General features: G+C 41.9%; 1 long non-coding RNA gene across 1 annotated transcript in view; it reads left to right on the forward strand.

Moving 5' to 3' along the window:
- The window catches only part of LOC125483401, an 86,447-nt gene that overhangs the window by 15,742 nt on the left and 43,088 nt on the right, over positions 1 to 27,617 (forward strand). Inside the window, exon 2 of the long non-coding RNA XR_007262354.1 lies at positions 10,501 to 10,592. This is a non-coding gene — a long non-coding RNA (uncharacterized LOC125483401). The remainder of the gene's footprint in view (positions 1 to 10,500; positions 10,593 to 27,617) is intronic.

Consider the following 27,617-nt stretch of genomic DNA (forward strand, 5'->3'; position numbering starts at 1 on the left):
TTGGCCTGCTGTGTTCATCCAGCCCTGCACCTTGTTGTCTTGTAGCACATAGGAAGGTGGCTGTGGTTATTGGAGGTTTGTAATCTCAGTTCCAAAACATCTCTGAAGTTCCTCAGGGTAGTTTCCTAGGCTCAACCATCCTCAATAACTTCAGCAATGACCTTTTGTCCATCATAAAGTCAGAAGTGGAGATGTAAGCTAATGTTGACACAATGTTCGGCACTGTTTGTGACTCCTCAAATTCTGAAGCAGTCCATGTCCAAATGCAGCAAGGCAATATCTGGGCTTGGGCTGACAAGTGGCAAGCAACATTCATGCCACGCAACTGCCAGGTAATGACAATCTTCAGTAAGACACAATCTCACCAGCCCTTGACAATCAATGGTGTTACCATCACTGAATTCCCCCACAATCAACGTTCATAGGGTTACCATTGATCAGTTAAAGAACTGGATGAGCCATAGAATTATTGTGGTTACAACAGCAGGTCAGAAGCTAGGAGTCCTGCAGTGAGCAGATCATCTTCTGACTCCTCAAAGCCTGTCAATCACCTACAAGGCACAAGTCAGGAGTGTGGTGGGATTATTTTTCATTTGCATGGATGAGTCCAGCTTCAGCAACACTTGAGACAGCATCTGGGACAAAGCAGCCCACTTGATTCACACCACACCCACAAACATTCACTCCCTCCGGCACCACACATAATCACAGCAGCGCTTACCACCTGCAAGGAATTAACCATGGTTAGTTACAGAGCAGCTTCCAAACTCAAGACCATTACCATCTGGAAGAATGAGGGCAGCTAATATATGGGAACGCTACCTCCTGCAAGTTTCCTTCTAAACAGTTCACCAACCTAACTTAGAACATAGAACATAGAAAATACAGCACAGGAACGGGTCCTTCAGCCCACCATGTTGTGCTGAACATGATGCCAAATTAAACTAATCCCTTCTCCTTGCCCTTGGTCCATATCCCTCCATTCCTTGGATATTCATGTGCTTATCTGAAAGTCCCTTAAACGCCCCTATCATTTCTGCCTTCACCACCATCTCCTGGCAGCACATTCCAGACTCTTACCACACTCCGTGTAAAAAACTTGCCCCTCATATCTCCTTTGAACTTTCCCCCTCCCACCTTAAATACACACCCCCAAGCTTTAGATAGTTCGACTGTGTAGAAAAGATTCTGACCGCCAGCCATATCTATGCCTCTCGTAATTTTATAGACTTCTATCAAGTCTCCCCTCAGCCTCCGCTGCTCCAGAGAAAACAACCCGAGTTTCTCTAGCCTCTCCTTATCGTTCATACCCTGTAATCCAGGCAGCATCCTGGTAAACCTCCTCTGTACCCTCTTGGAAATATGTTGGCATTTGTCCAGTGTCACTGGGTCAATATCCTGGAATGCCCTTCCTAATGACATTGTGGTTCTACACCAAATGGACTGCAAAGGTTCAAGAAGGCAGCGCACCACCATCATCTCAAGGGCAAGTAGGGATGGGCATCAAACCTGGCCCAGCATGCAGTATGCACGCCCTATGAGTGGATAAAGAAAATTCTAGCACAGGGTTTTAACCACACTGTTGCCACCACTGTACTTAAACTAGTTAGCCAGTTAACTTCGTTACATCCAGGACTGCAGAGTACCTGCAACAAATGGACTGCAGCGGTTCAAGACAGTTCACCACCACCTTCAGAAGGGCAATAAATGTTGACCTAGCCACAGTGCCTACATCTCATTATTAAAGAAAAGTTGAGTTTAAACAACATTCATCACTTTTCCACTCAGAATTTTACATCTTCCTTTCAAGCACCAATTACTATTTTACATTCAATTAAATCAGACTAAGGTGTGAAATTGCAGTAACTTTGCCAAGCTACCCAATTTCAATCATTAACTGGAATGTTACAAGAATGTCATGATAGATCTGAGAGCCTGTACAGCTGAGACTTTCCAGAAATGTTGTCTTTCACACCTGCAGAGGTTTAATCCCCACACTAGATGCAGCAACAGCATAAACCCATTCTTTATAAACATATTTATGATCTTTCCTTACCTAACACAGGAGGAAGCCTGCTCCCCTGCAGAGTTAAAAGCAGGTTGTGTGGACAGATGGGACAGGAGAAGTATTCCTTTCAATAGGTTGTGCTGCTCTCAGCTAAAAGAGAGGCCTTCAGTGCAAAGGCAAGTGGAATTGAATAAAAACACAGCAATTGCAAATGATAAAGACAATCTACATCAGATAATTGACAGGATAGGTGTAGAGATAATATTTCCTCAAGTCGTGTAACCCGGAATAAAGGGAATAACCTTACATTTAGTGGCTTCTTCTTCATAAGGAGTGGAAACCAGAAGCTGTCTCCCTGCAAAAAGCCATCGAAATTGGCTGAATTCGAAATTTCAAAACTTAAGATTAATAAATCATTGCAAGGCAAAGGCATAGGTTACAGGAGTTGAGATGCACATCATCTAAAACGTAAAAAGGTGGCAGACTAGGTCTTGGGGATGTGTGGAATATATCCTATTCCTATATTCTTCAAAACAATGATACAAGCAGTGATAAACCATTAGGGTATTCCTGTGGATTTTTGGCCAAATTTAAATTGCACTTTTGGTTAATGGTTTATTGTTCTACTTCACATTACTATTCACTCATGAATAAAATTGCCAGTTGAGTTAGCTTGTTGACCTGTGAAGTAAGGTGAGATAATATTCCTGAGGGATGTGCAGGCTAAGTGAATTAGTCACAAGGGTCAGCATGGTGGCTCAGTGGTGAGAGCTGCTACCTCGCAGCGCCAGGGAACTGTGTTCACTTCCAGCCTTACATGACTGTCCGTGTGGAATTTGCACATTCTCCCTGTGTTTATGCAGGTTTCCTCCAGGTGCTCCAAAGATGTGCAGGTTAGGTGGATTTGGCTGTTTTAAATTGCCCATAATATCCAGGGTTACAGGGTAGGGCATGGGTCTGAAAGGGTTGATTTTTGGAGAGCCAATGTGGACTCGATGGGCTGAATGGCCTTCTTCCATACTGTAGGAACTCTATTATTTTCATATTAAAAAAATGCCATCCAAATATTACCAGGCTATTGGCACACTGGTGTATAACTTTGGATTAGGAGTTGTACAACTTTCCAGATTATGGGATGTAGATGGATAAGTGCATAAATTGATGATAAACCTTGCACGCAGTATGTGATTACACCGACATGTTATTGAATTCACCAATGCCACACACGTGTGCATGTACACATGTGCACACACACACACACACATACACACACACACTTACACACACTTACACACACACACACGATTTCATGCTCTAGTAAAACATTGGTCACAACGCGGTGGTGCTTGTTATGTGATGGTGTTTATCCACTGTTCACTGTCAGATTCTTGCCACTGGGTCTGCAGATCATGGAATGGAATCTTATTCTAGTCACTGAGCAGAAACTTTGTGCTAAAACTCCAGGACAGTACTGAGGGAGTGCTGCACAGTGGAGGTGCTGTCTTTAACATGAGATGTTACACCGGTGTTCATTGCAGATCCAACAGCACTATTGCAAAGAGGAGACGGGGAGTCCTCCTTTGTGACCTGGCCAACATTTAAAGTTCAATTCATACTGCTGGTGGCTGCCTGATTGCTGTTTATCGTAGCTTGCTGCATCTTAATTGGCTGCCGCAGGGTGAACATTACAACAGTGATTACGGATTGATTATCATCCTGGAGGCAGGTAGCAGGAGTCGGGACACTTCCATCTCAGGAGAAAGCGACCACAAGGATGGGATCATCATTGCCAGGGAGCATGTGTGAGCTGCAGTTAGAGCTGGGAAAGGTGTGTGCGAGGGGGCTGCATCGGGCTGTTTGAAAGGTCTCCTAAGGTGCAGTTGGACTTTGTCATATTAACAAGCAAAAGAGAAAGACCCTCCAGTCTTTTATTCCCCACAGCTGCTCAACCCTCCCATACACTCAGCCAATTCCCTCTTCATCTCTAAACATGTGATCATGGATGAGTTTGAGTTACAGAAGGTTTGAACTATGGGATGAAGCTGAATATGCTGGGGCTATTCTCCCTGGAGCATCAGCAGCTGAGGGGTGACCTTATAGAAGTTTATAAAATCATCAGAGGCAAGGATAGGGCGAATAGCCAAGGTCTTTTTCCCAGGATCAGGGAGTCCAAAACGAGAGGGCATAGGTTTAAGGTGAGAGGGGAAATATTTAAAAGGGACCTAAGAGGCAACTTTTATCACGCAGACGGTGGTGCGTGTATGGAACGAGCTGCCAGAGGAAGTGGTGGAGTCGAGTAAAATTACAACATTTAAGAAACATCTGGACAGTATATGGATAGAAAGGTATTAGAGGGATATGGGTCAAATGTTGGAAAATGGGACTAGATTAATTTAGCATGTCTGGACAGAATGGACGAGTTAAACTGAAGGATCTATTTTCATGCTGTTCAACTCTATGACTGTAACCATAGATTGGACCAGGATGCCAGTAAAACATCTAGTAAAAATAGTCCAGCCAAACGTAGAAATTTGAGAGCTAAATTTGTACCTTAGAAATAAGAAAAGTTGTTAAAAATTAGTTATGATAAGGATATTTCCTTACCAAAAGGGTGGACTGTGAATATTGGGGTCCCATAAAAACAGGATTTTCTTAGTATTTACTGTGTGGCATGCAATTTCACTTAACAGCTATTACAGCAGTCATTAACTATACAAAATTTAAGCATGGGAAGACAACAGGAAGAATAATTAGAAACACTGAGGTCACAATGTTCACTGAACTAGCATCACCAGTTTATCTGGTGCCAAACGTGCCTGTGATAACAACCTCTCAATGTCGACAAAACAAAAGAACTGATCATTGACTTCAAGAAGAAAGGAGGAGGACATGCCCTATCTATATCAACAGAGCTGAGATGGAGAGGGTCAAGAGTTTCAAATTCCTAGGAGTGACGATAACTGACAACCTGTCCTGGACCTCCAACATACATGCAACGGTGAAGAAGACACAACAATGTCTCTTCTTCCTCAGGTGGCTTAGGAAATTCAGCATGTCCATAAGGACCCGCACCAACTTTTACAGATGCATTCTATCTGGCTGCGTAATGGCCTGGTATGGCAACTGCACTGCCCAGGGCCATAAGAAACTACAGAAAGTTGCGTGTACAGCTCTGATCATCATGGAAGCCAACCTCCCATCCATGGACTCCACTTACACCCCTCGTTGACGCAGAAAGGCTGCCAAAATCATCCAAGACCCCTCCCATCCCGATAATACTCTCCTCCAACCTCTTCCATCAGGCAGAAGATACAGAAGCTTGAACACCCGCACCAACAGGCTCAAGAACAGTTTCTTCCCTGCTGTTATTAGACTGCTGAATGGACATCTCTAACTTCAAATAAAGTTGATCTTGCTTTGTGCACCTCCTGTGCAGCTGTAACATTGTATGCCTCACTCCATGTAAGCACCCTTTGATCTCTATGTCCTTGTTTTTCTAGGATCTGCATGAACTGCTTGAAAACAAAGTTTTTCACTGTAGTATAGTCATAGAGCTGTACAGCACGGAAACACACCCTTCAATTCAACTCATCTCTGCCGACCAGATATCCTAAATTAATCTAGTCCTACTTGCCAGCTTTTGGCCCATATCCATCTAAACCCTTCATATAACCATCCAGGTGCCTTTTAAATGTTGTTATTGTGCCATGCTAGACCACTTCCTCGGGCGCTCGTTCTATACACACAGCACCCTCTGTGTGAAAACATTGTCCCTTAGGTCCATTTTAAATCCTGCTCTTCTCACCTTAAACCTATGCCCCTCTAGTTTTGGACTCCCACATCCTGAGGAAAAGACCTTGGCTATTCAGCCTATCCATGCCCCTCATGATTTTATAAACATCTACAAGGTCACCACTCAGCCTCTAACACTCCAGGGAAAATAGCCCCAGCCTATTCAGACTCTCTCTATAGTTCAAAACCTCTAAGCCTGGCAACATCCTTGTAAATCTTTTCTGAACCCTTTCAAGTTTCACAACATTCTTCCAATAGCAGGGAGACCAGAAATGCAAGCAGTATTCCAAAAGTGGCCTAACCAATGTCCTGTGCAGCTGCAACATAACCTCCCAACTCCTATACTCAATGCACTGACCAATGAAGGCAAGCGTACGAAATGCCTTCTGCACTATCACATCTAGCGGAGACTCCACTTTCAAGGAACCATGATCCTGCACTCCAAGGTCTTTTTGTTCAGCAACACTCCCCAGGACTTTACCATTAATTGTATAAGTCCTGCCCTGATTTGCATTTCCGAAATGCAGCACCTCACACTTATCTAAATTAAACTCCATCTGCCATTCCTCAGCACATTGGCCCATCTGAGCAAGATCCAGTTGTACTCTGAGGTAACCTTCTTCACCGTCCACTACACCTCCAATTTTGGTGTCATGTGCAAACTTACTAACCATACCTCCTATGTAATAATCATGGATTCCCTACAGCATGGATACAGGCCCTTTGGCTCAACAAGTCTACACCGACCGTCAGAGCATCCCACCCAGACCCATCCCCCTAATCTACACATCCCTGAACAGTACAGGCAACAGAGCACTCCATCGCACAGGTTAGCCAAAGAACTACAAAGAAGACTCAGGCACCTAGTCAACAAGTCACCCCACTCTATCCACTCAGCCCAAGAATTCCTCAACTCCATCAAAGACATAAAGATAGAGGACAAAGAGACCATGATATCGTTTGATGTCACTGCTCTATTCACATCAATAGACATACCACTAGCAAGGGAAACAATGACAACACTACTCGAACAAGAACATGACCCCAGTAAAACCATCTCCAAGGACAACATGCTCAAACTATTGGACCCATGCCTGACCACCCACTTCACCTTCATCGGCCAAACATACGAGTAAATCAACAGGACACCCATGGGATCACCTATCTCTGGACTCATAGCAGAAGCATTGATGCAAAGACTGGAAAGGACTGCCCTTCCACAAATCCAACCTAAACTGTGGATACGCCACGTAGATGACACCTTCGTCATCATTAAACGGACCACATTAGAAGAGACACACAAACTTATAAACAACACCCTCACCGGAATAAAATTCACCAGACAGGAGGAGAAGAACAAACACTCCCATTCCTGGGTGTCGTGGTAGAGCGCAAGACAAATGGGGAACTGCAAATGAAAGTACACCGAAAAGCCACACACACGGACCAGGTATTGAACTTCAACAGTAACCATCCCAGCACACACAAATGAAGCTGCATGCGAACACTATTTAAAAGGGCAACAATACACTCCAGCAACACGGAACTATGCCAAGAAGAAGAAGAATACCTCTTCCAGGTTTTCGAGGATAATGGATATCCAAAGAATTGGGTCAGAAGATGCCTACACGAACAGCATCAGAAAGAGACTACACGCCCTGACACACTCATCACACTACCCTATATCAGAAACACATCGGAACTCACCATAAGACTTCTACGACCGCTGGGCCTCAGAGTGGCACACAAGCCCACATCAACCCTACGACAACTGCTCACCCGAACTAAGGACCCACTCCCTGCCATGGACAGGACCAATGTCATCTACAAGATCCCCTGCAGAGACTACGAGAAACACTACATCGGACAAACAGGAAGGAAACTAACAACAGAGTACATGAACACCAACTGGCTACAAAAAGACACGACCAATACTCACTCATCTCAATCCACATGGACAAGGAGAACCACCAATTCGTCAACAACACCAAGATCCTGGGACAGGCTAGGCAGAGACAGGCACGAGAATTCCTAGAAGCATGGCACTCCACGAAGCATGCTTTTAATAAACACATTGAACTCGACCCCATATACATTCCACAACGAGGGAAAACCGGAAGTGAGGCAATCCATCTCAACGGACCCCAGAGTTTAAAAACCAGGCGGGAAAACACACTGACGCTTCATCGGAGGCTGCACTGAGGATGTTACCAAGCATGGTAACGAAACATCTGCGAAACAAGAAACCAGCTCGGCGAGCCAACCAACCTCAACAACCTCAATATAATGGAAAAGTTAGAATCATCAGCAGCAGGGGGTCGACTGGAGATTGTAGAAATATGTGATGGCAATTTTGCCTTTGATAGGCTTTCAAAAGAGTTGACAAAAGGAGCAACTGGGATAGAAACAGTCCAGAATTAGGCAGAAAAGTAAAAAAATAAAGAAAATGTGTTCATCTTTACCTTGTTGTTAAGTGCTCCGTCATGGGCCTAGTGTCCAGGCACAAGTCCTCGACACCGCACTGCCACTGGAACAAAAGTCATCACACTTCAGCATCAACCACCGACACCCTCACCGCTATAAGTCCTCGTTGAACCCTGCCAACGTAGACACCACCGATGCCCCAAACTCAACTCTGCCGCCACCACGTGTTCACTTTGGGCCCACCTCACCAATGCAGCCACTGCTGATGCCACCAGGTCTTGTACTGGGCCCAAATTCACACCGGGCCCAAACTGAAGCAAAGCTGTGGTGTAATGTCACCCAGTTATGTCTGTGTATTGTTGATCCACTGGGTTTCGTCCAAATCAACAGTGGATTTTCTTTGTGTCTTTAAACAGATTTCATGAACATACCAAGAGCCCTCAAGTTTCATTGAGATTAAGTCTTTGAGAACAGGAGAATCCTGAACTGACTGATCACTTGAGTCTCCAATATAAAAACACTGCTTAAAACCACGAAGCTTATAAAACTGCGACATAACTGATTCTCAAAATGGGAATGATAAAAATACTTGATCCAAGTTACTAGTATAAACAGAAGCAATGTTGAAATTTAATTGAACTACATTGGGACAAAGGAATTAAAATTTGTAAATTTTCATTTCAAGAAAGAGCCAAATCAAAATAACCTAGGGTGATTTTGATTTATATCAAAAAATAAGGGAAAGATTGTTTGGGAAGAAATAAATTGCCCACTAATGAACCTGTCAGCCCAACAATATTGCTCAGGCCTCAAGTCTGTTGTTGCCATATTTGAATGCAGAATAATTTTAAAAGAAAGGAAAGTTGAGTATAATCTAGCAAGTTAATTTTGAGACAAGTGTTATGTATTTTCTGTAAGACAGGCCAAACAATCAGAATTCGATAACACTTAAAACCAAACTGCAATATTTGTTCATCTGTTCCAAAGATATTATGAAAATATGTCTATTTTAAACTAGGCAGTAAAGTTTCTCCAGAGCTCCTGAATTAGATAGAATGGGAATTAATGGAATAGTCCCATTTAGGATAAAAGAACAGTGGCAGTGAAAAAATGGCACAACATCAAATGGAAATGGCAATGACTTACCTTAGGCATAGTTAAATGGAATATATCAGTGAAAGGAAACTGTAGGCGAAATTAAATAATTAACATCTTTCTCTTGGAGAAATGTGCCTCTTTTCCTTTGAGCTTTCTTTTAAGAGAACAGAATTAGACAACTTGGCCGTCCCCCAAAACATAGCAACCAGGCGGGAGGATACACACCCAAAACCAGCACCAACATTTTCCATCAACGCACCCTCCCCCAAAACATTCAATAGTTTGAAAAGATCACACAAAAGTCAAAAATCCGTGACGTGATCCTGGGATACTGATGTAAATGTGCAGAAGTGACTGTTACAGCTAAAGTAACGTGAGGAAATGCATGGGGAAAGTGGATTGAAAAATGCGTCTCAGACATGTAAAGCTATTTGACAAAATGGTTATTGTGGTCTGGAAAAGAGGAAACAGTTTAAATGATAAGGCACTGACACATAATCCACACAGAAGCTGACTTTAAAATAATCAAAGAGCAATTGGTGCGGGGGGGAATAAAAATTAAAGTAAAATTATATTTTAAAATTTATTGATGGGATGAGGGTTTTGCTGGCTAGGCCAGTATTTATTGCCCATCCCTAATTGCCCAGAGGGCAGTTAAAACTCAACCATGTTACTGTGGGTCTGGAGCAACATGTAGTCCAGACCTGATAAGGATAGCAGTTTCCTTCCCTAAAGGGCATTAGTGAATCAGATAAGTTTTTCCCAACAATCAACAATGAATTCATGGTCACCATTAGATTCTTAATTCCAGATTTTCTTTTATTGAATTCGATTTCCATCATCTGTTGTGGTGGGATTCAAACCTTGGTTCCTTGATTAACAGGCCAGCAATAATACCACTAATCCATTATCTCCACTTTGCATCGGGACAGTTAGTTAGAGCCTAAGGGGAGAAATACTTAAGAAAAATCTGCAAGTTATGAACAGGCGAAAGGAAAGCTGGTGAATCTTTTAAGTTTGTGCCTAACCTGCCGTTGCAGTTGAATGCACTATAATCATTTAAGAACACAACTGGTATGCAACACCATTCAGATGCAATGGTTGAGGAAGTTGATTTTATGTTTGTGTTTAGTTGTCACTCACAACTTATACTGATATTCTTATTTCTTATACTGCAGTAAAGGATGTCAGGCTGGACAGTTAAGCAGCAGATGCTGATCAATGTGGAACATGGAAGTAATATGTTGTGATATAACAACAGCAGCAAGAGGTACAGAGAATATATCAGCATTTGAAATGTACTAAAGGTGTTGAGGCATTTTGTGTTGAGAAATTCATTCTTTTAAAAAAAGGTGACAGTATAAGTAGATGGCATTACAAAGGGAAAGAGAATCTTCAGCTTTGAAGAGAGGTAGTTTACAAAACCAATGGGGCAATATTGAAGCTGCAGTATCACATAGTTTCAAGCACCTCAATAAAGGGTGGATATCTACGATGCTACTTAGTATGAGGAAGTTCAAAATATGTGTTTAGATTATGAAATCCACCACCACAAACCATGTTTGAAGCAGTATACATAAATGATTTTTAAAAGAGAATATCAAATTTGCCTGACAAAGCAGAGTATTAATGCCGAGTGAGTAGGAGAGTGATGATTGTCAAAGTGCCTCATTAGTAAAATATTACCAATGGGATGAATGGTCTGATCCTGTACTGTGTCATTCTATGACTCCAAGAATTGAATATTGGAAAACATTTTGTTACATATATAGAATAGATACAGGAGAATTGAACACTTCACCATACGTGGTTCCTGAGCCAAATAGAAAAACAGAACTTAGAAGGGAATTAAATCAGCATTTGAGAAAGATGAAATAAGTTAGAGAGTAAAGACAGGGAAATAGAACACAGGTAGACAACTTTTGTAGAGAACTAGCACTGTAACAGGCACAATGGCCTGAATGGCCTCTTTCTGTGCAGCCATTTCCATGGATCTACCCAGTGTATCCTTCTCTTTTAATAGTTCCTTGAGGACTTCCACTTCTTGGACTACCTCAATTATTTACCTCAACTACTTCCAGTGTTGCAGAAACACTGTCTTTAATTATTACATTAGTAGGCTGCCTAGAGATGCCCAAATGGTATCTGCCATTTGCCAGTGTAGTTTAAATGAGGCATGATGCTCACCAGGTATTGATCTATCACTGACCATTTGGAAGCATAGTTAAAACACAATGGACATTAGCCAAAGATGTCACCAAAAGGAGGATCAAGTAGGTTGTACCATGGTCAATCCCCCTGTTAAAGGTGAATAACAACCCTCCGAATCTGCCTCGGCAGTATCTACACTGGCTGTTCTTTATTCAGGCACTTTAATATGTTTATCTCTGAGGTAAATATTAGAACTCAAAGTGGCAAATGGGTTGTTTTGTTCCCTTTCCCTAGCCTGGTGAAGCCAAAAGCACCAACCATTAATCCAGTGTAAATGGCTTCAGGAATGAGAAACTTCAGTTAGGGGGATTTATCGAAGAATATCCTCCTTGGAGAGAAGAAACCCAAGAAGTGGTTTGATGGAGGTTTACAAAATCATGAGTTGATTGGACAGAGTTGATAGGAAGACGCTGTTCCCGCTCACAAAAGAATAACAAACGAGAGGGCAGGGATTTAAAGTGGTGTGCAAACAAAGCAAGGGTGATATGATGAAGCAACATTTTCACTCAGCGAATAATTAGGGTAGGAAGGACTCTCCTTCTCAATCTGTTCCCTTGTCCAAGACATGGTGACCCTCAGATTAAATCAACGCCAGCCTTCTCTCTTTATTGAGAGTGTGGTCCTATGGTCTGGTAAAGACTATGGCGAGTTTTCCTTTACCTTCAGTTACTGTATGGAATACACTGCCCGGAAATGTGATGACAGCAGGTTCAATTGAGGTATTCAATAAGGCATTGGATGGTTATTTGGATAGACATGGTGAGAAGGGACATGGGGTAAAGGCAGGACTGTGACACTAGGGTCCAGAATCTGTGCAGATATAATGGGCTGAATGGCCTCCTTCTGAGCCATAATGATTCCGTGCTTCAGCTGAGATCAGCTAACTCAGCATAGATCAGACTTTGAATATACACGGACAGAATGGTTGTCTTCCACACTGTACTAATTCAGTGACCTATAGCTAGTACAGCACTACTCTGCACAACTCCATACAGTAGATACACATATGACACAGCATTTGATACCTACCTCACATCGATTTTCAATATATCTGAAATTCCGTCAAGGTGAATGATAAAGAAATAATTTGTTTTTTTTTGAACAAGAATAAGCCAGTAGAAAGTATTAAACCATATTTCACACCTGACCTAAATAAAGCACTTTAGTGCTACAAGACAAAGGGGCTAGCAGGGACAGTCTGACTTATTTAAATGAGATTGCTGTTTCAGTGAGAACACTGTTTATTTTTATGTGGATCTACAGTGTCCAGAATCGTGGTTTGCAGCCTACAGTAATGAGCTTGATAGAGTTTGATAGAGCAATGATATTAAGGGTTACAGATTGAAAGAGGGGAGACAAAGACAAGATATAGATTAACCATGATCTGACAGAAAGGCAGAAAAGACAAAGAGGCTGAATTGCCTATTCCTTCCTAAATATGTCACTCCTCCACTCTAGGGCAACCTAACAGTGCATCCCTACAGTCGAAAAAAATTTGTAATTAATTATTAAAAATATCAATTGCAGCAGCACATAAAATGTACTCTTCCTGCTTGACCTGAAGGGAAGTACAAAGTTGAGTAATGAAGATAAGTGGTAGCAGTTTACAATAATATACCTACACAGTTATGGCTCTCAAAGCACCTGGTCAGGTTTCAGGCGTACTTGCGTGAATAATGTCAAAAAGTGGACTAGGAAACGTTAAGAGTTAGCACTGCTGGGTTGTTTCCCATTATGGGACAGTCTATGATCAGAGGGCATAATCTTAGAGTAAGGGTCACCTAGTTAAGACAAAGATGAGGAGGAATTTATTTTGTCAGAGGGTAGTGAATCTATGGAATTCTTTATCTCAGAAGGCCACAAAAGCAGGTCAGATTCTCAGAATCCTGCAGAGTAACTCAGCTTCTGATTCGTCAAAGCCTGTCAAAGAAAGATAGAAAATAGGAGCAGGATTAGGCCATTCTGCCCATCTGTCACTCAATATGACTGTGACGGATCAGCCAACTCAGTACCCTATTCCCACTTTCTACCCACATACTTTGATCCCTTTAGACCTAACTATATTGTTCATGATGTAGATGTCCACCATCAATACACCATCTGCTAGGAACAAGTCAGAAGTGTGATGGAATATTCCCTACTTGCCTGAATGAATGCAGCTCCAACAGTACTTGAGAAACTTGACACCATCCAGGACCTAGTAGCTTACTTGATTGATAGCATGACCACAAACAACTTGCTCACTCCACCAGTGACGCTCAGTAGCAGCAGTGTGTGCCATCCCTGTGATGCAGAACCTCACCAAATCTTGTTAGACATCTCTTCCCAAATCCATAAACACTTTGAGATAGTAAGAACTGCCGATGCTGGAGTCTGAGACAACACAGTGTGGATCTGGAGGAACGCAGCAGGCCAGGCAGCATCAGAGGAGCAGGAAAGCTGACCCTTCTGGGTCCCGACCCGAAACATCAGCTTTCTTGCTCCTCTGATGCTGCCTGGCCTGCTGTGTTCCTCCAGATCCATAAACACTTCCATCTGGAAAGAGAAGGTCAACAGATACATGGGAATACCACCACCCATAAATCCCCCTCCCAACCACTCACGACCTGACTTGAAAATATAATCGCAGCTCCTTCATTGTTGCTGGGTCAAAATCCTGTAACTCCCTCCCTCACAGTAATATTTACGCAAAACAAATGAACTGCAGCAGTTCGAGAAGGCGACACAAGACCGCCTTCTCAAGGACGGCTAGGGACAGGCAATAAATGCTAGACTCCAGCCAGAAAAGCTCACCCCCACAGAATGAATGAATGAAAATAAATCACTATCCTCTTCATAGTAAGTCTTGTTTCATCTACAATTTGGAGACTGTGCCCAACCTACCAAGTCTAGATTATTTGTTTGTATTAGGAAGATAAATGGGCCTAACAGCAAACTCGAAGGGTACCTCAACATGTACATTCTTCCAGATAGAGGCAGTGGTCATGTCACTGCGGTAGCAACACAGACTCGCAATTGCAACTGGTGGAATATAAATTTCATTAATAAAGCTGAGATTAAAAACTAAGCTCAGTAATGGTGATCGTGAAACACCAGCTGCACTACACTCCTTTAGCATTGATACCCTACCTGGCCACAGCAAATTTGTTGACTCTTGCAATGGCAGAACAAGCCAGTCAGCAAGGGTAACTAGGGAATGGGCATCAAATACTAGCATTGTTAGTGATGCCCACATCCCAAAAATGAATGAAGACAATCCAGAACAAAGCAGCCCACTTAATTGGTGTCACATCCACAAACTGCACACAGTCACCCAAGGCAGGAATCGAATGTGGATCCCTGTCACAAGTAGGTCACTGTCAAACAAAGTACTGTGGATTTGGAGTCATATGTGGGGCCAGAGCTGATCAGTGGTAACCACAGTGCTGTGGGTCTGGCTCACATGTAGGGCCAAAGCAGGTAAGTTTCAACCACAGTGTTGTGGGTCAAGAGTCACATATCTCTGTGTAATCACAGTCTCTAACCCTAACATCTATCAGTCAACCACGTTCATCTCCATGCTGCCACTGTTCTTTTTGTTCCATGAGCCTCATCTTTGCTGGGAAGGCTATTATGTGGCACGTTTGCTAACTTGGCTGAGTTTTTTAATGAGGTCCCAGAGGGTTGACATGGTATTTAATAAATAACGTTGCCATAGTCCCAAAGGGTGGTCACTCATTAGAGAGGTACAACTGGTAAGGGTAGTAGTTGAGGATGTGGGACCTTCATGGTAACCTCAGTTGTTACGGGAATTGAATCCAGGCCGTTGATGTCACTCTACCTTGCAAACCAGCCAACCAGCCAACTGATATTGACATGTTATAAACACAATTTGCCATGCTAGCTTTCTTTAATTAATCCACGTTCCCATGTTTTTGCCAATAACTTATTTAGGGGAGGTACTGGCCTAGTGGTATTATCACTAGGCTATTAATCCAGAGACCCAGATAATGTCCTGGGAACTTGAGGTCAAATCCTACTGTGGCAGATGGTGAAGTCTGTATTCAATTAAAAAAGAAATCTTGTATTAAGAGTCTAATGATGACCATGAAATCACTGTTGATTGTCAGGAAAAACCCATCCGGTTCACCAATGTCCTTTAGGGAAGGAAACTGCCATCCTTACCTGGTCTGACCTACATGTGACTCCAGACATACAGCAATGTGGTTGACTCATAACTGCCCTCTGGGGAATTAGGGATCGGCAATAAATGCTGGCTTGACCAGCAATACCCTCATCCCATGAACAAATAAAAAAAAGCTGGGGTTAAACTGATTAGCCAGAACCTGCCAAATTTATTGTTGCATCCTTTCTGTAACACTGTTTTATCTGAGGAAAATTACACGAGAACATAGGAACTAGGGGCAGGAGTAGGCCATTCAGCCCCTCGAACCTGATCCACCATTTGATACAATCATGGCTGATCTCATCTCTGTCTCCACTCCACTTCCAGGCTGCTCTTCATGACCCTTCAACCCATTACTAATTTAAAAAGATCTATCCATTTCCTCTTTAAATTTACTCGATGTCCAAGTATCCACCGCACTCTGGGATAGTGAATTCCACAGATTCACAATCCTTTGAGAGAAGTAATGCCTCCTCATCTCTGTTTAAAATCTGCTACCCCCATCCTAAAACTATGACCTTTCATTCTAGATTGCCCCACGTGAGTAAACATCATTTTGATGTCCCCTTTAGCATCTTACATATTTCACATTCTTTTACACGCCAGACAGTGTAGGCCTAAATTGCTTAATCTCTCTTCAGAAGACAAACCCTCTCATCAATCTTGTGAATCTCCTCTGAACTACCTGTGAAATAACTACATCCCTCCTTAAGTATGGAGACCCAAACTGCAGACAATACTCCAGGCAGTCTTACTAATGCCTTGCATAGTTGCTTCAACACTCCCCTACTTTTAAATTCCGTTTGCTTTCTTTATTATCTGCTGCACCTGCATAGTAGTTTCCTGTGATTTATGCATGAGGACACCCAGATCCCTCTGCACCAAAGCAATCTGAAGTTTTTCTCCATTTACATAATAAGACACCTTTCTATTTCTCCAACCAAAATGGATAACTTCACACTTGTTAAACCTCATCTGCCAAATTTTGGCCCATTTACCTAACCTATCCATATCCATTTGTAAATTTCTTATTCCTTCATTGTAACTTACTTCCTTACCTAATTTAGTGTCATCTGTAAATCTGGTTATAGTACATTGTATCCCTGTTCCTAAGTCATTAACTTATATCATAAATAATTGGACCTAAGGACTAAACCCTGTGACACTCCATTAGTTATGTCTTGCCAATCAGAATAAGACCCATTTACCCCAACTTTCTGTTGGTTAGCTATCCAAGCTAATGAATTGCCCCAACCCCATGTGATCTTACTTTGCATATTTACCTTTTGAGTAGTACCTTATCAATTGCTTTCTGGAAGTCCAGATATACTATATCTACAGGATCCCCATTATCCATATTTCTTGTTACATCTTCAAAGAACTCTACTAAATTAGTCAAACATAATTTTCTCTTCATAAAGCCATGCTGACTCTGATGGATTGTATTTTGACTTTTTTAATGTCCTGTTATTACTTCCTTATTAATAGTTCTAACAATTGGAATATTATGAATAGTGCCTCCCCAGTTTACTCCCTTATTTCCTTCAATGTCTTCAGATGCATTTGGTTGAGTTCAGGTTATTTATCAAATTTAACTATAGACAAACTGTATACTCCATCATTATCAATTTTTACTCCACAGTGCCTCAGTTACCTCCTTGTCTACTGTACCTTTAAGAGTATCTTTGTGGAATCCATAGAATCCTTAAGGTGTGGAAGCAGGCCATTCGACCCATCAAGACTATAATGACCCTCTGAAGAGATCCCACCAATGCCCATGCCCCTATTCTATAACCCTGCATTTCCCATGGATAATCCACCTAGTCTACACATTCCCAGATATTATGGATAATTTCACAAGGCTAATCCACCTAACCTGTACATCTTTGGACTGTGGAAGGAAACCGGCACACCCAGAGGAAACACACACAGGTGCAGGGAAAACGTGCATAGTCTCCACATAGTCACCCAAAGGTAGAATTGAACCTGGGTCCCTGGTGTTATGAGGCAGCAGAGCTAACCACTGAGCCACCCTTTCCTTAGTAAATTCAGATACAAATTACCCATTTAATACCTCAGCCACGGACTCTGCCTTTATGTGTGGCTCACTATGTTTTTTTTTTCTTAATGGCCCATATTACTCTTTAAATGCCTATTGTATGCATTTGTATTCCCTTTATATTACCTGCCAGTCTCTTCCCATACTCTTTCTTTGCCTCTCTTATTTCCTTTCTCACTTGTCCTCTAAAATTTCTATATTCAATCAAGCATACCCTGTTTCTGTTTCACCTTACTGTCTAGCTTTCATCATCCAGGAGTTCTGGGTTACTTGCCCTCCCTGTAATTCCCCTTTCCCCTCATGCAATGTGTTTAAACCATATCCAACGCATTTCCTCTGCCCAGTATAACATTATTGTCCCAGTTTATATGAGGATAATCAGACCAAAAGCAGAAGTAGGCTGTTCAGTCCAGAGTCCACTCTGCGATTCGCCAAGCTCATGGTTGATCTGATAATCTTCAGCTCCACGTATCCCCATAACCCTTCATCTTCTTCCCAATTAAAACTCTCTCTATCTCAGCCTTGAATGTAACTTATTGACTCAGACTCTACAGCCCTCTGTGACAAGGAAATAAGAATAATTGGGTAAAGTCTTCCTTCGTAAGTGAAATAAATAGTGACATCTTGAAAAATGTTCATATTACAGAGCAGGAGATGTTGGACATTTAAAAATACGTAAAGGTGGATAAGTCTCCGGGACCTGATCAGGTGTACCCTAGAACTCTTGTGGGAAGCTAAGGAAGTGATTGCTGGGCCCTTTGCTGAGATACTTGTATCATCGATAGCCGCAGGTGAGGTGCCAGAAGACTGGAGGTTGGCTAATGTGGTCCTACCTTTGAGGAAAGGTAGTAAGGAAAAGCCAGGGAACTATAGACTGGTGAGCCTGACATCGGTGATGAGAAAGTTGTTGGAAGGAATCCTGAGCGACGGGATTTACATGTATTTGGAAAGACAAGGACTGATTAGAGATAGCCAATAAGGCTTTGTGTGTGGGATATTGTGTCTCAATAACTTTATTGAGTTTTTTGAAGAAGTAACAAAGAGGATTGATGAGGGCAGAGCGGTAGATGTGATTTATATGTTATTCAGTAAGGCGTTTGACAAGGTTCCTCATGGTAGATCGGCTAGCAAGGTTAGATCACATGGAATACAGGGAGAACTAGCCATTTGAAACTGGCTCAAAGGTAGAAGACTGAGGGTGGTTAAGGGTTGCTTTTCAGAATGGAAGTCTGTGACCAGCAGTGTGTCACAAGGGTCTGTGCTGGGTCCATTTTATATAAATGATTTATATAAATGATTTAGATGTGAACGTAGGAGGTATGGTTAGTAAGTTTGCACATGACACCAAAATTGGAGGTGTAGTGGACAGTGAAGAAGGTTACCTCAGAGTACAACGGGACCTTGATCCATCGGGCCAATAGGCCAAGGAGTGGCGGATGGAGTTTAATTTAGATAAATGTGAGGTGCTGCATTTTGGAAAGGCAAATCAGGGCAAGACTTATACAATTAATGGTAAAGTCCTGGAGAGTGTTGCTGAACAAAGAGACCTTGGAGTGGAGGATCATAATTCCTGGAAAGTGGATTCGCAGGTAGATAGAATAGTGAAGAAGGCATTTGACGTGCTTGCCTTTATTGGTTGGTGCATTGAGTATAGGAGTCGGAGGTTATGTTGCAGCTGTACAAGACATTGGTTAGGCGACTTTTGGAATACTGCATGAAATTCTGGTCTCCCTGCTGTATTCCCTGGAGCATCAGAGGCTGAGGGGTGCCCTTATAGAGGTTTATAAAATCATGAGGGGCATGGGTAGGGTAAATAGCCATAGTCTTTTCCTCAGGGTGGGGGAGTCCAAAACTAGAGGGTACAGGTTTAAGGTCAGAGGGGAAATATTTAAAAGGAACCTAAAGGGCAACTTTTTCACGCAGAGGGTGATGCATGTATGGAATGAGCTGCCAGAGGAAGTGGTGGAGGCTGGTACAATTACAACATTTAAAAGGCATCAGGATGGGTTTATGAAAGGAAGTGTTTAGAAGGATATGGGCTAAATGCTGGCAAATGGGACTAGATTAATTTAGGATATCTGGTTGGCATGGACAAGTTGGACCGAAGGGTCTGTTTCTGTGGTGTACATCTCTATGACTCTATGACTTCTGAATAGTTTTGCACCTCTCTGTAATTTTCCTGCACATTTTCCTGATTATATATTTCCCAATAATTAGTGACCTATAGAATACCTTCTGTGGTGAAGTGGTACCCCTTCTGTTTCCTAACCCTTTACTTCCTGGCATCCTTTCCCACCTGCAACACAATATTTTCCTTAGTCAATACTGCCACGCGTCCTCCCTTCTTTCCTGAAAACGTTGTGTTCAGGATCACTATATCATTTGTCCCATGCTTTAGGATGGTTAACCACATCGAATGGTAAGGTTAAAAGTTCAGGTGATGACAAACATGGAAGGTGAATGTCCAACAATCTGTATCTAGATAAATTTCCATGCCATGATAAAAAGAAACACTTATTAAATGCAACAACTTATATTCAGATAAGTAACAAGGTTTCACACTGGCAACTGCTTCGAGAACTTTGGGGGCACTTAGCTTCTTTACAGTTGACTGCTAATACTACTCATTCCTGGGAAAAAGGGTTTAATGTATGGAAAAAGTTTGAAATATTTTTTAAGAAAGGATAGGATTGGGCCATTCAGCCTTTCAAGTCTGTTCTGCCATTCATGGCTGATCATCCAACTCAGTAGCCTCTTCCTGCTTTACCCCCATATTCTATGATCCTTTGAGCCTCCAAATACTACATCTAACTCCTCCTTGACACCATTCTGTTTTCTTTATTCATTCATGGGATGAGGGCATCACTGGCTAGGCAGCATTTATTGCCCATCCCTAATTGCCCAGAGGGCAGTTAAGAGTCAACCACATTGCTGTGAGTCTGGAGTCACATGTAGGCCAGACCAGGTAAGGATGGCAGTTTCCTTCCCTAAAGGACATTAGTGAACCAGACAGGTTTTTCCGATAATCGACAATGGATCCACGGTCATCATTAGACTCTTAATTCCAGATATTTATTGAATTCAAATTCCACCATCTGCCGTGGCAGAATTTGAACCCCAGTCCCCAGAACATTATCTGGGTCTCTGGATTAACAGCCCAGCGAAAATGCCACTAGGCCATCACCTCCCAAGATACAATGTCTTGAGTTCAATTGCTTTCTGTGGCAGTGAATTCCACAGGCTCACCACTCTCTGGCTGAAAACATTTCTCCTCATTTCGGTCCTAAATAGTTTACCCAATATCTCTTCCAAAAATGCACCACTTCATCAACTCTGCTTCTGCTTTCAAAAGGCTTTCCCAAAATTCTTGCACTTGACAGGGTTTAAACTTTCCTTGCCCAATTAATTTTCCATTTTCCTCCTATATGACATTTTAAGACACTTTCTGTCTTTTTTTTGCAATATTAGAACACAAGCCTGTTTTCTTCTTCTTAACAAAAGTTGACCAAGCTGCAGCATATTTTCTTCATTTCAGGTTTCCTGCATTTTTATTTTCCTTTTTAATTGTTATATGATGCTATAACTGAGTCAATTAGCAAGTTACTAGTAGGTTCTTTAACTGATATATTTGAACTAAAAAAGTTAAAGATAATGCAAATGCTCATTATGTAACATCTAGAGCTGTTTAATATACTGTTTATTGTATCAAACTCTAGCTTTCTTTTTGAGGGACTATTCCTTTCTGAGGAATATCTAAAAGGTTTGTGACATTGCGGTAATGCAACCTTAAGGCAGCCGAACAAAAATACATTGCATTTGCTGCAGATACTTCCTCTTAACTCAAGCTTAGTTTATCTCACATCTAACCTGCACAAACAAGACCTCAGAGGAGTCATAAAGTCATGTATTAATACAGTTTGAATGGGTTGGGCCTATAAGCTTCAAAGACTGAGAGGTGACCTTATAAGAATATGACAGACTTTGAGGACACTGGATAGAGAGCATACTGGGAGGATATTTCCTCATTTGCAGAGGAGGGGCATTGTATAAGAATAAAAGGTCTCCCTTTTAATTCCGCAATGATAAGATGAGCACCAGAGAGAAGGTAGAATGTGGCATTGTCTTCCCCAGAGGTACTGGAAGTTGGGATTTTAAATTTGTTCAAGACTGGGTTAGATGGATCTTTGATTTGGAAGGGTGATTTGTGTTATGGGAAAGGAAGCAGGCAGACAGAAAAGTGGAGATGAGACCACTACCACAGCAATCATAATGCTGCTGAATGGTAAGGCGTGCTCAAACGAGCTAATAGCCTGCCTGAGCTCCTGAACCCTATGTCCTCATCGCACCCTGTTCTCTGCTGCCTGAATCATTGAATCACCACAGAGTGTAAACAAGCCATTCAGCCCATCAAGTCTACACCAAACCTCCCAGCAGCATCCCACCTCCCGACCCAATCCCTGTAACCCTACATTTCCCGTGGCTAATCCATCTAGCCAGCACATCCATGGACTGTGGGAAGAAACCCACACAGACACAGGGAGAATGTGCAAACTCCACACAGACAGTCACACCTGAGGGTGGAATGGAACTTGGGTCCCTGGCACAGTGAGGTAGCAGTGCTAATCACTAAGCCACCACGTGAAGCAGTACAGCTGAGTTTGTTTGACTCCTAATAATATGGAAAGGAAATTTTTGAAGGATTCAACAATATAGACTAACAAGAAGCACAGCATAGTCAGGGTAGTCAGCAGAAAGATAAGGTTAAAATACCTTGCCAGGTGAATTTTATCCCTTTGTTGTCGGAGACACCCCAACCCCACACCACAATTCGTCTCTTGCGAAAGTGCCAGTTGACTTAGCTGGTGCTGTTTAAGCATAGTAATTGCAGATGAGTGCACTGTGATTACTGTCCCTCCAGATTCCTGCCTTGGAGGCAAGATTCTCTCTATAGACGGTTCAGAGGTCACCTGTTTTGCAGCTAAATCATGCATGCCACAATATCCCCTGCGAATTCCACAGTTGACAAACTGCCTGCAATGGTTAGTACAACGGACATTAAAACTCTGGTGCTTAAACTGATATTACATGAGTGATGGATTGCATTGCTCATGTGCAGATTATTACCAGTAAAGGACACTAGTGCCCGAGACTGGGGCTAAATGTGGCTATAGACCACCAGCCCCTCACCCCCCCAACACCCTCTCAATTGTCAGATCAGTGCGCTGGAGAGGTGATTAATTATTTTACCATTTACCGAGCAATTTTTTTTTACACAAAATTAGGTTTTCATTCGAGGCCTGAAAAATGACTCACGCTGATAAAAAAAAGTAACTAAAAGCAGTAGGGCCTTTCACAGCGGCTGAGAAAAGGCTTTTCTTATTGGATCTGATAAGCTTCACTGGGGCCTTGAGGCTCTTGTTACATCCTTTTGAAAGACTCACACAATCTCTGTATTATGAATGTTTAACTAGTGCATTTGACTGCGGAAAAATGTATCCCCGTTACACCAATATTGCCACTCAAGTCAACATCACCTACAAATTGGACGAACACTTCCTGACACGTTTTCAATATTATTACATTAGGACAAGTGGGTTTTGATTGATAACCTAATATTCAAGCCATGCAAATCATCAATCACGGTGAGTGTATTAATTATTCAATAAAGCAGCCTAATGCAAAAATCAATGTAGGGAGTGAAGAAAAGCAACTCAGTGTTCCCAGTAGGACCCAACGGTAGATAATAGAAAAGAAATAAATTTTTAAAAAAATCTCTAAGTCTGTCTCCCGGAGTTCAATAAAAACATTTATTCACCTGTCACAGTGCTCCAGGTTTTCTTACCTTTGAAACATTGATAAAATCAGCTATACAAGAGTTTCATGCTTATTTCAAAAGAACCTGAATACTAATTGGAACCTGTGTGGAAGTTGGAATACGAGGAGGCTTGAGGAATTGTTTATAAAAACATTATGAACTGCAAGACAGATTTGAAAACAAAAACGCACAAAAGAAATGGTGCAGCTCCCCGTGTTTGGAAAAGAGGTGTAACTGAAAAGCCTGGGCTGCTTTCTTTCCTTGCTACAGTTCAGGTCTGGGAATACAACTACAAGTACCAAGCCCATTTAGCCATGGAGGACAGGGGCATTTTGTTTTGAGGCGGATCGTGGTGGATTTAGACGGGGAGACAAAGGACTGTGCCTTACGCACTTGATGCTTCGGCTACAGGTCAACATAGAACAGCCCCCAGTCTCCAACCTGACACCCGGGTTTAAGATTCAAACAGCACAAAAAGAAGGCTTGCTTTGCAAATAAATAAATAAATAACAGCAATTACTGGACCTCTTGTACTCAAGGATATACATTAAAGATGCAAAAAAAGGGAAATGGCAAGTACACAGTTTTTTTTTTGGTTGAAGTGCTAGCAAGAGGGAATGGCCATTCATCATTCACCACTCCAAATTGGTTTCCTGTTCCAGCCTGCACATGTGGATTCTCAGAATAAACCGCCCTCGCTTAGTACAACTGTCACAGGCGCAATAAATCACACGTGCATTTCAACTAGGAGAAATAAAAATTAAATTAAAGGCAGAGGATGCAGAAGCAGGTGGCCATTAAATACTCTTAGTCCGAGGAGCTGTCAAGGTGCTTTTTTTATTAATATGCGGTATCTTGGTATAATCAACGTTTGTACACCTGTGACCATCTGAGGTGGTAGCTCAGGGTGTACTGGGCCTGAGGAGTACACTCTCTGCTCACAAACAGTGCCACTGTTTCAAGGATACAGTGTAAATAAACCAGAACTCTTTCCTAATTATCCCCTCCCTCATTTGTCATTGAATATACACCTCAGTTCTAAAGTCCTGATCAAAATTAAAATTTCTCCTGGACCACGTGTTTTCTTTCATTTCTTTTAAAAATAAAAAACTATTAATAAAAAGGCAGTTTTTCTGTAAATTCAGTGTCACATCATTTTTTTTTGTAATTTGGAGTAGGAATAGTCATTTGGCTCCTCAACAAGGTTCCAGAGGGTTGACGTGTTGTATATAGATTTCCAAAATATATTTGATGCAAACAGTTTGCTGTGCTGGCTTTCCTTAATTAGTGTTCTACCATTTGACTCCCTTGTTAGTCATGAATCTGTCCCTTCCTTTAAAAGGGTTACATGGAGAGCACTCCTTATATAGCAACAGCATAGGTCAGTTGGCCAGTTCGGGCTGTTTTATTGCTGTAAGTCTATGGAGAAACGTAGAAAATAAGAGGAGCAGTCCATTTGCCCATCAAACCCACGCCACCATTCAACTTGAATGTAGCTCTTCCTCTATCTCAACACCATACTCCTGCTCTCTCCCCATATTGCTTTAGTGTCTTTAGAAACGCAGAAAATAGGAGCAAATGTAGGCCATTTGGCCCACCAAGCCCATGCCACCATTCAACATGAATGTAGCTGTTCCTCTATCTCAACGCCATACTCCCACATTCTCCCCATATTACTTCAGTGTCTATAGAAACATAGAAAATAGGAGCAGGGGTTAAAAAAACACAACAGATGTTGATTTTTTTAAAAGTTAAAACAAAAAGCAAGTGTTACTTCCAGTAAGAACTAGAAATAAAGAACTTTTAAAAGTAAGGACTCACGGTTATATCACTTTTCTCAATGTTAATGTGCCCCAAAGCACTTTCTAGGCAACTGAATATTTTTAACACATAGTCACACTCCTCACGGAGAGAAGACAGCAGCCAGTTTGCGAACAGCAAGGTGTCACAAATAATAGGGTGATCATGACCAGATAATCTATGGCATTTGTAAGGGCTAAATATTGGCCAGAACTGAGGATCAATTCCCTGCACTTCTTAGAAATATCGTCGCGGGATCCACCCACAGACTTCAGTGAAGGAACGCAACTCATCTGAGATCGGGAAAGGAGTATCAAGAGGAACAAGACTCCTGGGATTGACTGAGGCTTGTGAATTTAGGTGAAGGGGTGGCAGGTTCAAAACTGAGAAGAGGTGGTATCACTCCTCTCAAAGGGTCATGCATCTGTGGAATTCACTCGCCCAGAATGCAGTGGATGCCAGGACACAAAATAAATTTAAGGAGGTTATGATATATATTTAATTAGTAATGAGTTGAGAGTTATTGGGAGTGTCGGATAATGGCAGGAAAGTAGAGTTAGGGCATAGATGAGATCAGCCGTGATTATATTAAATGGTCGAACAGGATCGAGGGGCTGAATGGCCTACTCCTGTTCCTAGTTCTTGTGTTTTTACATTCTAAGTGAAAATGTTTACCTACAGCTATTCAGGTTATCCAGTATTTTACGTTTTTATGACATTATACCTAACACGCCCCACTCCAATAACGATGAAGGATATCATGAGAAAGTTTTATTTTTATGCTATTTGTAGTGATCTCAAGAAATAAAGTATGTGTTCAACGTAAGAACTCTTTAAAATAAGTTTTAGTGTTAATCATTAATTGCTCATTTTCCGAGTCACTCCTCAGATATTTCCACACTTCCGATTAGAAAATCACAAGCTTGGGTAACAAAAGGTGTGTGTGCATATCCAGAATTTTGATGCACCTCCAGATCTGGCCTCCTGCACAACATCAATATTCATCACTGTCCCATTTGATGCCTCTACCTTCAACTGTCTTAACCCCTAAGCTGGACAATTCTCTCCTTGCACCTTTTTTTCTTTCCATTTTTCCATCTTCTTATCTTCTTTTATTATGCTCCTTCAAACTAACCTCTTGATGAAGCTTTTGACATTGGCCTGCCTCAGAATCCTGCATCATGGAATAATTTACACCATTGATCCGTCCATTACTGGTGCTATATGAACAAGTTGATGTTGTTGTCTTCATTCAACGTCATAAACCACTTAGCGCCTCCAACATGTTACTGTGCTTGGAATCACTGTGGAAGTTTATTTGAGCAGAACAGTTGAAACTGAATGAAGGACTCCCAATAATTTGAAAACAATGATAGCGGATCTTGTTTCTCAATCAGTATCTTGGCAGTTCCCACACCCATGTTGGACTTTTCAGTTACCTCATTTGTATTGGTCAATACTTTTGCGATACTTTTCTGGGTCTGCTCCATCCATGGCATACAGAAGATGGCATCTCTCAAATGTTGAACATAGGTGTATCCTGGCAGTTCTTTGGCTGAAGTCGCAGAGGCGCACCAGTGCCTGACTGGAAGGAACTGGTACCATAGGTGCCCTGTGAACTGTGAGGAACAGAGTGGTAGACCTCAAGAATTGAACTGAATTAGGTTTATTGTCACATGCACTCAAATGCGTACAGTGAAAAGTTTACAAGTCACTACATTATGGCGCCATCTTGGGTTCAATGTACCTAGGTACAGATTCTTCAGTACAAGCTCTTAGGAAAAACAAAATTAGAAAAATAAAGAAATAAAGAGTCCAGCGTTACAGATCATAGGAATAAATTAGAAAAATAAAGAAATAAAAGTTCAGAATAACAGTCTTTCCAACCCAGTCCACACTGGCACTCAGCCTCCAGTATAGAAAGAGAGACCCCCAATACCAAGCCACCACCAGCACTGGGCCTACCAACATAGGAGTCACCCCACTTTGGGTGCCATTTCTTCACCACTAGGCCCACCTCGCTGATACCTCTGAACCCAGACTCAGCCTAGAACCAGGAGTCCCCAGCTATGCTGCTGCCACCAACTTAACAATAACCAAAAGCCTGAGGACAGAGAGATGGCAAGAGTGATGTGTTAGCATGTGACAGATGGATATAACGCAGTAAAGTGTGAATTGGTATATTTTGATGAGGAGAATAAGACGTGATAATTCCAAAAGAAGGTGCAAAGGCTGAGATATGTGT

The sequence above is a fragment of the Rhincodon typus genome, chromosome 6 (genome assembly GCF_021869965.1).
Source record: "Rhincodon typus isolate 14 chromosome 6, sRhiTyp1.1, whole genome shotgun sequence".
In the NCBI taxonomy this organism is placed as follows: Eukaryota; Metazoa; Chordata; class Chondrichthyes; order Orectolobiformes; family Rhincodontidae; genus Rhincodon; species Rhincodon typus.